The sequence below is a fragment of the Aptenodytes forsteri genome, unplaced genomic scaffold (genome assembly GCF_000699145.1).
Source record: "Aptenodytes forsteri isolate BGI_AS27 unplaced genomic scaffold, ASM69914v1 Scaffold122, whole genome shotgun sequence".
In the NCBI taxonomy this organism is placed as follows: Eukaryota; Metazoa; Chordata; class Aves; order Sphenisciformes; family Spheniscidae; genus Aptenodytes; species Aptenodytes forsteri.
The window spans coordinates 650,458-662,807 of record NW_008794009.1 but is presented as its reverse complement, the minus strand read 5'-3'; positions in this window follow the sequence as shown (position 1 = coordinate 662,807).

Here is a 12,350-nt window from a genome sequence, read left to right as displayed (position 1 = left end):
GTGAGAAGCAGAAAAGGCCTTGACTCTGTGTAAGCACTGCTCAGCAGTAACAAAAACATCCCTGTGTTATCAACACTGTTTCCAGCACAAATCCAAAACACAGCCCCATACTAGCTACTGTGAAGAAAATTAACTCTACCCCAGCCAAAACCAGCACACAGTCTCTGAGCAACCACTACTTTAGAAAGACAGCCTCCCAGGTTTTATCACTGGGCATGACATTATACGGCATGGAATATCCCCTTGGTCAGTTTGGGTCAGCTGTCCTGGTTGCATCCCCTCCTAACTTCTTGTGCACCCCCAACCTACTTGCTGGGGGGCAGAGTGGGAAAAAGAACAAGCCTTGATGCTGTGCAAGCACTGTTCAGCAGTAGCCAAAACACTGGTGTGTTGTCAACACTGTTTTAGTCACAAATCCAAAACACAGCACCATACAGGCTGCTATGAAGAAAATTAAGTCTGTACCAGCCAGACCCAGTACAAAAAGCTTGCTTTAAACTAGCTGGCGCAGGATACTGCTATACATGTGGTCACAGCAGTGTAAATTACCTCCTCCCTTGGCGTCTCTAAGTGTTCTGATGCCTAACAAGGGTTGAACTAACGATGAAGTTTTTTTCTCAGTGTGAGTATTAACAGGTTTTCTGTACTTGACTGGCAGCCTATTTTTATAAATTTAGTATCTCTGAGATCTTTTTGCCCTGGCAAAATCTGATTGAAATTGGCTAACATTGAAAAGCTTCTGCGGGAGGGCTGACAGACAGCTGCACAGACAGACAGATTTGGACAGCAAAGAAGCTAGGCTAAAACCCAGACAGCTACATTAAATTCTCACTGATCTACTGGCGAGTGTGGAGTAAAGTCAGAGAGATGAAGCTAAGGAGGCTAAACAGCCTCATTTTATCATTAAATGATGGCTACACAAAGCATTAAGCATTCCCCAGTCCAGTCTTAATTTCTACTTTAAATTGAGGTCAGAAGTTCCCCATTAACTTAAGGGGAAAGGTATTGCATAAATTTGGATAGGTGGCTGTGATAAATGGATTAACTTCCCCCCTCTCTCACTCTTTTGGGGCTGTACAGGAAGCATGAAAAAGTTTGTAGGATTCAACCCAAAAGCTGGGCCTTGTCCTGTGGTGTTATTGGGTGTAGTTTCTACTGACTCGTGGGGAGAATGAAGTTGGCATTAATTAAAATATGTCAGTGACGAAAATTGCAGAAATTATCTGATTCTTTTTCACCAAGTGTCTGCCTGTCTCTTTCTTGACTACAGATGAAGTTTGGAGCAATCACACTCCTAAGTCGGGTATCTTGGTTAAGTATCTTGAGTTGGTGGGATGACACCAGCAGCAGAGAGCCTGCTTTTGGCTACTATTTAAAGATCAGTAAGACACATGCAGCACAACTCCCAGCTCACCAGGGAGGACATTCAAGTCACGGCTGGTTACAGTCAAACTTCTTTCTGTGGTAGCAGTAGCCCGGTGATACATGGATTATGGAACCAACCTTCTCACTTCATGCAGCTTCAAAGCATGTGACACTCAGGGGAGAGATGAGAGGAGGAAGGACATAAAGGTGGCTTTCAGTGATCTTGGTCTTCGATCTGCCAGATTCCAGGCTGGGCCCAGTTTATTGGCAAGGAGGGAATAACAAGAGTTTTCCAGAGGGGATTATAATGGTTCTTTATCAGTAAGTGTCAGTGTTTGAAATAATGCCACATAATCACATCCTTATATTTTCCTACTTAAACATCTCATGGGGGATTTTTAAAAGTACGTTTTGCTTCTTTTTTATTGAACTCGTTGTACTATATTGATTGGCAGAATATAAACTATATCGCTAGATAATAACTTTTTAAAAAAATTTAAATGGGACACATTTTTAATGTGCTTTGCTTTTTTTCACTCTTGATTGCAGTATCTAAGAAACCTAAAGTTAAAATAGGCTTTTGTCTTCTCTGCCATTTATGCACTTTTGAACATTTTCCCCAGAATTAGTTTTGCCTTATACCACCTAGTAGGGACTAAATAAATTGCATTCTATAGACATTGAGTAGAATATTAAGAAGGTATACCACATAGCAGCTATGATTTTATCTCCTATATATGCTTCTTGGAACATATAATACTTTATAGCATGGATAGAGTTTTCATTTCTTTCTGTAGGAAGGAATAAAAAAACTATCTCCTATATATGCAACATATAACATATAATACTTTATAGCATGGATAGAGTTTTCATTTCTTTCTGTAGGAAAAAAACTCCTAAAGTCTTTTATAGGATTTTTTTTTTCATAAGAAAACAAAACCAAAACACTTCACTGGTCAAAATTATTCCGTCTTTTATAGGATTTTTTTTTTTCATAAGAAAACAAAACCAAAACACTTCACTGGTCAGAAAATTATTCCAAAACACATATAACATTTTAGCAAACTGCTTAGTGGAAAACCCAGCACGAAATACCAGCACCACTGGCTAAGCGGCCTCAGTGCACCCTCTCTGCAGAAAGCAATGGCTTGTCAGAAACGATTTCTCCAAAATATGGTTTAATGCTTCTGGACACCCTGAGACTCCCATACTCTGACAGCAAACATAATAATATTAAAATCTTTTCATGTAGCTATAGATCCTGTGCAGTTCATTCACATCCTACTTCAGGGAGAAAGGAAAAAATAAGCCTTTTATGTACAACCTTATCTCTTCATTATTTTCTAGTTACAGACATTGCGAATCTTGCATTGCAAACTTCATGAACAGTGGTACCATACACCTGCTGAACTACCACAATTACAGGAGCAACACTTCGGTCAGGATTCATTCAAAAAAAGGTAGTCTTTGCATCAACAAATGAACTTTGTTATAAATACGTCAACCAACACAGGAAGTCAGTAAAAACGGATTATGCATCCTGACCTGCCTCTGATGACTTGTCTGGCCTTGGGCAAAGTGCATTAATGTGTACTTGCAGATCTCTGGCAGAATTATTCTGTGACAAGGTATCTCCTTCTGTAGTAAACTGCTGAGTTTACTGTAGTGAACAGTTGCTCCAAATATTACTCAATATTTCTCATTTAATAGCAAAAAAAAACCCCAAACAAACCCTAATGGGTGCTTTTGCTTCAATTCTGGCTTCTTATTATCTTAAATAAACAAAGCAAGCACCTTGTAATTTCACCAAGAATTGAGTCTTGAAGAGTGAGCAGTGGTAGGAAATTTCAATTTGAAAGCTGAAAGGTTTCTAGGGTTATATGAGATTGGAAGAGCTTTGCTATAAAGGAAAGCATTAGGCATGCTTTTCCCTTTTGCTGTTACAATCTCTTATATCCTGACTGTAGTTTTCATTAATTACAATAGTAGCTATTATATCTAAGGGACAATGTTTTGACCCTGTGCACACAAACAGCTGGGTTATCAAATGTCCTGTATTATAGTACAGAGGAAGTTGTTAAGTAGGACGATAAAACAATTTCATCCTCTTTCCTCTGCCACTGTTTCAGGCTGTCTCTGCATACTTCAGTCTCTGCCAGCCAGGAGTGCCGTGCATTATGACTGAAAGAGGCTGCATATGAGGATTTATGTGACTAGAAACTGTACATAAGATAATGGAAAAACTGCATTTTCAGAACAACATCTGGACTTAATGACACATCTCTCTCTCATCGACAATCCAGATTCCTCCTCTTTGAACTTGGTGTCCCATTCATTCTACATCTCGCTGATAAGAACATAACTCATGCAGATGATGACTATCACGTTCCCACATACCTTCCTGGTGCAAGGGGGGCATTTAGAAGAAGCACAAATATGCTGACTCTAAAACAGCCCTGAATTTTCTTTCCTTTTTCTGAAGAGCAGCACCAGTAATCATGAAGGCAGTTACTCACCACTTAGAGTTAAGATGGCAGAATCAAACTGATGCCCCCGGCCTCACTTCACAGACGAGCTGTGAAAATAAACTTGGACACTGTAACAGTCAGTACCATTAAAAATGCCCATGAGGGTTTAAACAACATGCAATAAATATGAGCTTGTGTTGCTGCCACACACATTGAACAAGGAAGAAAAAACAGTTTTGAGTAACTCATTAAATGAGGCTTGTTTGGTCTGTGCTTTGAATATGGGAGGGGCTCTGTGGAAAAAGAACTGGACAGCCACGTAAACTCAAACCTACACAGCATATGAAGACCCACAGAGGAGGCCACTTTCATTCTGGCATTCCATCTTTGAGTGGTTGACTTTGCAACATACCTTTTGCTATTTATGGGTGTGTAGCATATACATCTAAACTGAAACAGTGCATTAAAACACTTAGGTCTACGAAGTTTGAAATCTCATGCTGTAGCCACATTTTGCTACTCAGACTAATTTCAAGATCTGTTGCACGTTTGTGCCCTCTTCCCTCTCCTCAGGAGAGCTAACTGTGGAAAGTAAGTCACTGTACCTTCCATACCTTTCTGCATAGATTCAATTTCAGCGAGGACCTTGGCAAACGTCCTCTGAAGAATTTTGCTGAAGTGGCTGAAGACACTATCATGCCCGTCTGTGTACTCTGCCCTTCTTCTGTTACTTGCCTTATTCCAATGAACAGTTAGCATTGAGCAGTTTGCCTTTGGGGGTGATTTTGCTGAAAACTTGGGCTATGCCTTGGAGCAGTTAAGACACTGGCACATGTTGCTCCTGCCTCTTCTATAGGATCAGTAATCGAGGAGGGTAAGAAGGACAGCTAGGAGACCAGTAACATCTGAAAGTGCCCCTGTGAGATTTGCCAGAGTCTGTCTGCTAAAAAGCCCCTTAGCTATGTTGGTAAAGCACAGTTAGAGGGACACTGTCTTCTCTAGTGTAAACCGGTATCTAGTGTCATGGAAATCCATGGAGCTACACCAGGTTTACACCAGTTAACAGTTATACCTGTCATAGTTTATGCCCTGATAAATATTTAGCCAGCAGAAGGCAAGGTTCCCTATACTCTACACTGACCAGATGCATGTCAGGCCAGGGCATATCTTCCCTCTACAGAGCTGCAGGTCCATCCCATCCCCACCTGCCCCCACATCACCCCAAACAGAGCTGTCACAACCTTCCCCAAAGTGATTTGCAGTAACTCAGGTAGCGAGCTGAATGCAACGTTAAGGAATTCAACTGTTGTCTAATTAAGACGATGCAATCAACTGGTCCACAAACACTTAAGGATCTTCTTAATAACTCTATTTTTATCAGCTTGAGTGCCAGACACTGTGGTGCAAGGTGATCATTAGTGCTGATATTTGAAGTCAGGGAAGTTTTATCTTACTGTACTTTCCCTCATGAGCATTTGCTCTCTGCTAACCCACTCCCTCTGCCATTACTGTGCTGGCTCCCATTTGCTGCTAGCATCCAGTATAAAGTCATTTGCTCTAAATTACTTTAAAAGTACTGATGGCCATGCTTCCAAAAATACACTCTTAATAACTAGTTTCTAGGAACGATTTTAGGATACAGGAAACTAAAAGAAGAAAAGGAACAAACTCGAATTGCTTTAAGTGAAAAAATTTGGGAAAGAAGGTTTTCAAGAGCTACTTTCTTGTGGGAAGATGCATATTGTCTATTTGCCTTCATTTCCTAACTCAGAAATGGCTTTTAGATTCCCAAAGACATTTATAATAAAATAGTTTATCTATAAAATTAAACAACCTCTGTTGCCCAAGCCTGTCACTTGCTGCCTCCATTTAGCTGTGGAGTATTATTAGTAATATTTTAGCAGTTCTTACAAAGCCTTATTGCGCTTCGTATTGTCTAGTGTTATAGCAAAAGAAGACTGCTCATGCCCAGGTGGCTGGTATTTCCTCCCTCCCACTCCCTCTTGTGAGCTCTACTGTAGTAACAGAGCAACAGTCCGAGGGCAAGTTACTCTTGGAGACACATCAGATTCCCACAAGGTCCTATTCCATTAAGAGAAGAACTGGAACTTGATGGCAAAATCCACAAAATGCTAACAAGACAGCTGGACCCTCCAGCTACGATACATAGTGATTCAGCACACAAGCCCAGGAATCTCTTTTGGCTGTTGGGTGAAGCATACCACTCCATGCTGAAGTCTTTACCACGGGGTTGTGCAAACCTCACTTGTTTTCCCACATGATGGAGTCTCCTGCACATGCAGGGCACTGCTGTTTCAAAGTCCTTATGTCTTGGTGAGTGAATGTAACACTGGCTGTAAGATCCTTATGCTGCACTAAACTGAGCACTGGCAAATCCCCTTGTCTTCGTAGAAGCTTTATTAATTTCAAGTGGATTTTGGGAAAGTCCCCTTAGCACAATTCAGTGCAGGAGGGAGGGTCCAATTAGGATTGCAATCATTTGACCAGTGCCAATGCATAGGATTTGTTTTCAGAGTTCATTTCTTTGCCTAAATAAGGTATTTGAATTAAGAGAGAAAAAAGCATTTCATACCTGCCAGGTAGAAAGTTTTCCCTCTGGCAAAAGCCTTTTTAATTAGTTGTTATGATGGTATCACACTGTCTGATGTAGGTCTTGTAACAGTGCTAGTGTGAGGTGGAGATTTTTCAGCCATGGGTTTTGGAATTCTATCGCCTGTGTTGAAATAAACACTGATTTTTTGATTGTTTGTGATTCCCCTTATGAAGAAAAAGGGACAGGAAAAGAAGACAACAGGACAGAAGAGACATTTCCAGTGTATAAACAAGCTCAGACTACTAGGTCACTGATGTCTCAAATGCTACAACTCATTGCGGGTGGCAAGAGAAAGCGATGTTTAGGGAGTCAGCTGCAGCCATCTGTCTCCAAGGAGCAGCTGGTGATGAGATGCTGATATTAATGAAATGGGATTGCTCAGTGCTGTCTTTTACTGCAGTTAATGTGGCCAATTCTGATACCTGCTACCATTATGGCTACCATGCCTGGGAGGCAGCAGGCTTTGTTGGTAGTATTGATAATACTTAGGACACCTGCTTCAAAAAAATTGTGAAAAGCAGTAAGATTCAGAGTGTAGACTGTTTTGTGGTTGAATGGCCAGGTGACGGATTGACAGATCCCAGAGCTCAGAGTTTCCTGCCCTAGTGATTCTTAGTCATCGGGGAGTTGGTGAGTAGGAAATGACATTAGCTATGTTATTCAGATTGGAAAAAAGTATGAAACAGTAAGGGTTGTAAGATTAATAACATACTGGTAGCATGGAAGTGAGCATACAAATAAGACTGTGTCAAATCACTCTGAGAATGGTTGTGTTAAAGCTGCCGCTACACCAAACAGCTGGGTCTGAGCTCGTAGATCCAGGAGCTGGTAAGGACAGGGCTCACCAGGCTGTGAGTGTGCACAACAAGCCTTTTTTTGTTAACATTGATGGCTTGAGCTCAGGGGCACCTGAACTCCTGTGAGAAATGACAGTCAGTAGGATGACATTGAGGATTCTCTGTAGAGCAAGAGGTGTCTCTTAACAGCAATCCAGGTCTTTCGCCCCAATCAGTTTTTAATATATCATGCAAAAAATACCAGACATGTAATGCACTCAGCTTTGGTACTTCTGTATTTCCTACTGCATTTTCTATAAAACGGCATTGTTGATGTTTTTATGCCTTCTTCTAATACAAACACTTGCCTAGTCAAAGCAATTCTGATGCTGGGCTATAGAGTCGGTCTTTCTCAGAAAACAAGCCATCCTGTATACTGTATATAACAGTTTTCATGAGGGATTATCTAAACTTCTGGTTTTGACACTCATCTGACACAAGGTCTTGGGTGTTCGAGTCCCATTTGTGAAGCAGACAGCCCTCTGATGAGGTCTCGCCTAGCGACTGTTTTTAGGTACCTCCTTAGTACCTTAGTACCAGGCTTAGGTGGCCATCTCCAAGAGGTTTGCCCCTCCAGGGCCAAGTGGGAGAATTGCCCAATTTCTGGCTGAGCCATTTGGGCATTTAGCCATAAGGTCACTTAGCACAGTTTTCTACTAGAGAGGTATTTGGAGCAGGGCCTTTGCCTCATGCTTGAGGAACATATTAAATTGGTGACAAGGGACCCAGCAGTCTCAGGCAATGCGATGCCCAAGGAACTTGAGGATTGGTTTCAGGACAGCCTGCCAATGGTTTGTAAGAGGTTGTTAATTACTATCAATTGCAGTGATTTTTTCCAAAGGAAGTGGATTGCAATTGCAAATTCACAATTGCAATTTCACATAGACCACAAAGGAGTCATATGAATAAACAGCCCTTGATTCACCACCATCCTTTGCTGGATTCAAACTGCTGACTAGCTCCATACCCTGTTGTCACACCCCCAGCTATCCCCTAGGCCCTGAGCTTCTCACAGGATCAAAGAACAGAAGGGAGGAAGATACAATGGGGCAGCTTGTGCCATGAAGCAAAGATGGAAGGGCTGATTTCTAGTGCACACAGAGAATCAGGGCCCTTATACTGAAACAGTGCTGAGGGTTGCTGTGCTTTGTGCTGGAGGCCACACTTAGGACTGAGGCAGACAAGAGTCCAGACAGCACAGAGGGGCAGCTGGAGGCAAAAGCAAGCTGTTACATGAATGGCCTGATCTTCTGTGTGTGACAGTGGTCGTGCAGAGGCTCTGCCACTGCACAGTGGCTGGCACTGTTTTGGAAAGAGAAAAGGTGTAGCATCATCACTTAGTTTGCACCTACCCAAAGGCATCCCTGCATTACAAGCCTTTCTTACATCTCTGGCAAATCCTCTTAAGCATTCCCCATGCACAGGACAGCAGGGCATGCTACAGAACTGGAACCAAACACGTATAAAATACTACGGTTAAGGATTCAAAGGTAAATAATTAGTAGATGCCGGCAAGGCACCCAGAAAATCTTTCACATTGAGGCAATTTCACTTCAGAAAGTATAACATCCCTCTGTCAACAATGTTTTATTTTCATTACAGCCTGCCTTAAGAGCATTGTGCTGTTTTAAATAGCCTAAGCACTATGAGGCCTGGGCTTCTGAGAACTACTTGGTCATTTTTCTCACAGGTGTCCAGTCTGCTTTTTGTTTCCTGGATCCTTTTCTTTTTAAGCGACTGCTGCTGAGGGAATGATAGGATGTCTCGATGAGATTTCCAGTTATTTTATGTAAAAACATTCCTGTTTTAAGGTTTTCATGGTCACTTAAGAGTTTTATATTTGGGAATTATTTTTCTTTTCTCTGGAACTTAGTATTTTTCTTAATACAGCATCCTTATGCAAGAGCCAGTTCTGGAGCTGTGTCTACATCCACTGAAATCAATGAAATGCCACTGGGAGCAAGATCAGGCCAAGTCATAGAAAAAGAAGAACTAAGGGGTCAAGGCAGGAGACCTGTCTCCTGCTGTGACATTGGAAATACGTAGGTTCCCAAGACCACAGCTTCAGAGAGGGAGAAAGATTAACTGGAAGAAAAAAGAGAAAAAGTAGTGTCCTGTATGGTTTTCACACAGGACACAGATTTGCTGTATTTAGTGGGATAAGGCAGTCTAAATGTATAGTGTACTGTATTTTTTTCAGTGGTATCGCAGGTATTTGGCAGCCCACGGCAAAATCAGTACAAAATCTTACCTGACTCTTTCACCCCTTTTCTCTAAGTCCTGAACTTCTAATGCTGTTTGTCTCTGTATTCCCTGTTATCATGTCTTATGCAATCTGTTTCTGCGATTTAGTATCAAAGATGTCCCAAATTTTTTCATTCCTTAATGCGCGTAATAGACATTTACAAGAACTGTAAGTATTCAGCTTTTACCCAATTAGCTTTTAGCTAATGCCTTTTTATTTAAAAATCTATTTCATCATCCACCAGCTCATTTTAAGAAAGAAAACAACAGTACAGAATGCCAGTTATCTCCATTTTTTGAGGGGTCAACTTTGTTCACACTGAGTATCTTATTCTATAGGGTGTTCTACTAAATTTAACCCTTGAGTCTTCAAGAACCATACTTCCCAGAATGTCTCTAAAGTGTGGGGTCTTTATGAAAAATTAGTGGGTTCTATTAAAGTATACAGAATAAAATTTGACACAAATCTGTTCTTCAAATACATCAGACTACACAGAAATAATAAAAAAATATATCCACCATCCATATAAAGACTGCTGCATAGTGGATATTTCCTGCCACCTAACCAGGGCTTATCCCACAATTTTCTTGGGAAATAGCTCCCTGATGTTCCCTTCAGATAAAGCAGTCTTTACAAAAGTAGCACATAAGAGAACACTGGATAGAGACTGCAACAGCTGATCAAGACGAGAGTTGTGTCACATCTTGTGTTTCCGGTATGGAAAGCATGGTGCAGGGTTGGTGAGAGGAGCTGCAGCAGGCAACAGTTCTTCAGTGAGCAACATGTAAGGATGAGTATTTTGCCTGCCGCTTCTTAAAAGTTTTTTTTTTTAAATGACCTTTCCAATTCTGTGTAATTGAATGACAAGGAGATAATCAAATGCCAGCTTCAATGTAAATTTGGCAAGGGAACTAGAGTTGCTCCCTGGCAGAATGAAGATGAATACTTTAAGTGTGGCTTAAAGCTGCTGTCTTTTATGGGCAGGGTGAGCATGCAGCCTTTCACAGGGTGAGGACACTGCTACAGAATTCATTATGAGCTAGATAAAGCAGCACACACTTACTGCAGAGATATTGCCATTTTCTGTAAGTTTGTAAAAGTTCAAAATGGCAGGCTCGCATAGCTTGTCTCTACACATTATTGCAACATAAAGCAGCCTTGTCCTCATCATACTGAAATAATTATTTCTTCTTCTAGGTGAGGAAATGTACACGTACAAGCGAAAAGAATGGTTGTGTGGATTTGTTTCTGACTGTTAATGTCTGTGTAACTATATATGCAGATTAGGTATTGCCCTTGAAGACCTGGAGAGCAGCCAGTGTGCCTCTTCCCTGGTAAACTTGATGTAAACAACAGAGCTATGCATAAGCAGCGTTTGTTATTACAGGGTCTGAGCTACTCCAGCTTCCAAGTCGTTCAGACCAAGATTTTGTTCTACAGTTTCTTATTTCTGCTTCTGGAAGAGTGGCAGTTTCCTGAGTACCCTCTAAACAGCACTTACTCAAGCTCCAAAGTGATTTTTCCTCTAAGATCTTAGAGGAATTTCACACACACACACACATATCCATGACCATGACATTAACAGATGTTGGCATCTTTGTGTTTCCAAGGTGCCATTGAAGCCCTCACCTTTTTGTCACCCTCTGAACTGTGTTTGATGAGAGTTGCAAGGTTTCCTTCTACCAGAGTGGTGTGGGGGTGTGTGTGTGCTGGGGGTCCTACCCTCATTTTAAGTTATCAATCATTGTAATGCAAAAAAAAATCTTGTAGAAAGAAGACAAGATCAATATTAGTAAAATGTCAGGCTTCTCTGTGCTATGGCTTGGCAGAGGAAATGGCAGCCTTGCAACACTCGAGCAGAGCATGCCACTTAGCTGGCACAATCACTCTCCTATGTATGGTTCACTATAGTTTATATACTAACAGATTTGGGCTATTTGTATTTTTCAGCCTGACATTTAAGTCCAGGTGGCTTAGCACTGCTTGCGTCTGAAAAATTTCTGCTCTGTCATCTGCACATACAGGTATCTCTAAAGCCAGTTACCTGAGCCACCAAGTTTGGGCCCGAAGTGGTCCACGCAGAAGTCTCCATTTTAATCAAGCTTTAAGAAAACAGGGAAAACAAATCTGTGGCATCTTGTATTAGATATGTGCGTAGAGAGAAATAAAGGCCCCTCTTCTCCTCATAGGTAGCTTAAGTTGAATACTTAAAACAGCCATGGAGATAATATTTGCACATGTGTAAGGAGTGCTTATTTTGTGGATGGCAGTAGATGTGAAAATATTTGGTCTAATTCTGCAAAGAGTAATCTGGAAAACTGTTAGTATGGTATGATCCCTGGTATTTATTAAAGGAATGGTATTCCTTAAAAATGATAAATGCACCATAATTGATTAGTAGCCATGGACTTGTTGCAGAAAATGAAGCATGCTGAAAAAAGAAACATGTTAAAAGAAACATGTTTTTTCTGCATCTCAGCCAGTATTCTTTCTGTATGTACTAGACTTCGTAAAGGGTCAAGTTGGACAGTCTGGAGCTTAAATTCCTGTAATGCATCTCACACAGCTCTTTTGCTAATGTGTATTCAGTTAAAGAATGAGTCTATTCTAAAATTAACGGTGGTCCCAGGGTTTTTAACAGGATGTTTCCATTTGTGGGTACTGTGTGGCTTCTGTGCAGGGAAGTGGGGTTTTCTATATAAAAATAGTGGATCCACTGTATAGCTGAGGTAGAGGAGAAGCTGGCAGGTGTCACAGTTAGGGTTAGTCTGCACTAGAAAAACTTGCCCAGAAAAGCTAGTTACACAGGCTATAAGTGTGTG